This window comes from Sardina pilchardus, chromosome 2 (assembly GCF_963854185.1).
Source record: "Sardina pilchardus chromosome 2, fSarPil1.1, whole genome shotgun sequence".
Classification (NCBI taxonomy): Eukaryota; Metazoa; Chordata; class Actinopteri; order Clupeiformes; family Clupeidae; genus Sardina; species Sardina pilchardus.
Genome location: NC_084995.1, coordinates 43,166,866 through 43,170,063, shown reverse-complemented (window position 1 = coordinate 43,170,063; position 3,198 = coordinate 43,166,866).

Genomic DNA, 3,198 nt, shown 5'->3' with positions numbered 1-3,198 from the left:
GGCCTGCTGCATCCTGTCCTGTCCTGTCCTGTCCTGTCCACCTGAGTAGAGGACGTGTTGCATCAGCATCTGGCCACAGGCTGACAGGCCATCACTCAAGATGATGAAGCACAGAATGAAACACTCTCTCACACACACGCATACACATGTACTCATGTTCGCGCACGCACGCGTACACACACACACACACACACACACACACACACACATACACACGCATAGGTAATGACGCATTCACTTGTAATAGCAGGGATTTTGAGGTGGGTTTCGGTGGTTGTGTGTAGAGAACATGCAGCATGGTGTGTGTGGTCTGGGCTGATGCCAGTGGTGTGATGGCGTACTGTATGTGAAGGGAACTCAGTCAATATTGACCATGACAGGGACCATGTGTGTGAGACTCTGCAGGGCCTGCTGAGGGTGTGGTGGCTGGATGTGCCTCAGTGGCAGTGGACACATCCTGGACAACACTCACACACACACACACACACACACACACACTCACACCCGCGTGATAGCAGCCGGGCAGTTCCCAGAAGCCGAGAGGTGGAGACACCAGAGTTGGTGATGGCTGCAGCAGTGCAGCACCCTCCACGTGTATTGGCACCCGCTGGGAAAGCTGAGTTAAGAGATATGACAATAATCGAATTGGTTCCACAATGAAAACAATGAAGAATGAGAAGTCACATTAATAAGAGAGTCAGTTAGACGGACTGTTGCAAAAGGCTGGAAGTCTCTGCTGAGACCTAATGTGAAATGTTGGCTTGATGACATTATACAAGTTTTAGCAATGGAAAGAATAACATATTCACTTAAAGGGCAATATTCACTCTTTGAAGAAATGTGGACATCATTTATGGAGTTCGTACAGGGTCCACTCTTTTTGAGGACCCTACAGTAATGTATAGTAACACCCCTGTACTAGTATGGCCAATGATTCTAGTATAGCTAATCTAGAGCCTATGTAATGCCTGCCTCTGTACCATTGAGTACGTGCCGTATTAATGTGTGGTTTTTTTTTTTTCTATTCCTCTGTCCTTTGTTTTATTTTTTATTTTTATTATTATTATTATTATTGTTTCTGATCTGTTGACATGTCTTGTTTGACTCTGTGTATGCCATGTTCGTGTTAAAAAAAAAAAGAAAATCTAATAAACACATTGGGAAAAAAAAAAATAAGAGAGTCAGTGAAATGTCCAGATGCAGACTTGTGTCCTAGCCTCCTAGCCCTGACACATTGAACAAACGCACGGGGAGGTGTCATTCATACCAGGAGAGCGCTTTGCCTGAAATGCCCATGTTTGAGAGGATGGGTCGTAGGATGCCGTCGTTGACTGTGTCAAAAGGTCACACAAGATGAGGACTGAGGACTGAGTAGCTGCTCTAGCAGATTTGAAGGCTTCAGTCACAGACACAACAGAGCTGGTTCAGTGGAGTGGCAACGTTTGAACATCAAAAGTCATCCCTCCACATGGGGGAGACAAAAGAGAATGCCTTTCCTGATCTGAACTCTGTAGAAAGTCTTCTGATCTGATTCCATGGAAAACCACTGGCATGACCTCAAAAGGAGAGTGCACAAGAGAGGATCTAGAGATCCTTATGATCTGGAGAGGTTCTATAGGGATGAGCTCAAATCCCCTGCTTAATTACAGCCTGTCAAAGTGTTTATATGAGGTATTGTTTTTTTCTCAGAATAAATGTGTTTCCCTTCAAACTTGGTATTTCCCACATTTGTTGTTATTGTGTGATTAAGAGAGATTACCAAAAGATGATTTTTTACACACCTTTTCACGCAACTAAAGCCAGGGTTGGTTGCTAATAAATGTGGAGGGCACTGTAACTCTCAGTACACTCTTAAAATGAATGTGTTGAAAACAACACATCTCTCCAGATAGGGACAACAGAATTTGTGTTGTTTCCAACACATTGCTTTTGTTATTTGTTACACAATATGTGTAGCAAATAACAAAACTTGTGTTGTTTCTTAACACATTTCTGTGTCCAGATAGGGACAACACACACAGTTTGTGTTGTTTTCAACACATTTGTTTTATGGGGTGAAAATGGCTCTTTTGGAAGTCTAGTGCTACAAACAAAGCCCCCGCAGTAGTGCAGCTGTCCAGTTGATGTCATCAGTCAGGGCCATGTACCCAGCCTTAAGTACTCCTCACCTACACTGACCTTCACCTGTATACAATTGGATTCAGAGAGGGGATTGTCTGTGTCATTTCATAACTCATGTCTGGCAAACCAGACATGTATTTTTTGTGTCATTTTCAGAATGATCATCAAATCATCCATCACAAGAAGATTTCTATAATCTCAGTCTACCATCTACTCCGTTTGAGGTGAAACATGTTCGGTTAATCTTGATCGCTTGATTTCTAGGGAAAGTTAATCACTAGTTTTGTCTGGGTGCTTGCGTCAACACAGTCAAAGCCAGAGCCGCCCCATATTTCACATTCTCATTGCTGCATGGGAGATGGTCATGTCCAGACTCATAGGAGGAATTACGAGTTGATTGTGGTATTAGTGACACTTAAAACCCTTATCTTTCCCCACCCTGTCATGGAAGCAGTCCTTGATAGCAGAGTGCTGATGCTGCTTCACTCCAGATTTACCATTCCAGAGGGAATGTCATCTCACATGTCTCTATCATTTTGCACATCATGTGGTGGAAGACCGCGACATGAAGATATATAAAGACATTTGTTTTCATTACAGGCTACTTTGAACACTAACCAGAACAAATCGGTCATTAAAAAAGACAAACAACAAAACAATATTTTTTTATGACTGGGCAGTCTGCTTAGACCAAGGCACATACCACAGTTAACAGTAATGGATTTTTTCCCTTTTTTGTTGTGTCTGTTTTTCACTATGTTTGGTTGACTTGTCCAACTCTTAGGTTTCAATGATCCATATGAAACTTGCCATAGGCCTACTTGTCACGTCGCTTGGTTGAAACGGAAAGGTTTTTGTCTCTGGGTGTTCATTCTAAAACTTTTTCACTTTGATATTGATTTTTAAAATATGTGTATATATGTATATGTATATGAATATATACCTTGTTTTAAAGTGCTTTCGTAAGCACCTTGTATTGCTGTTTGCATGAAATGTGCTACAAAGATAGAGCTGAATTGAATTGAATTTGTCACATCATGCTACCCCACCGAAAACACCTTTTGTGCAACTACTGGA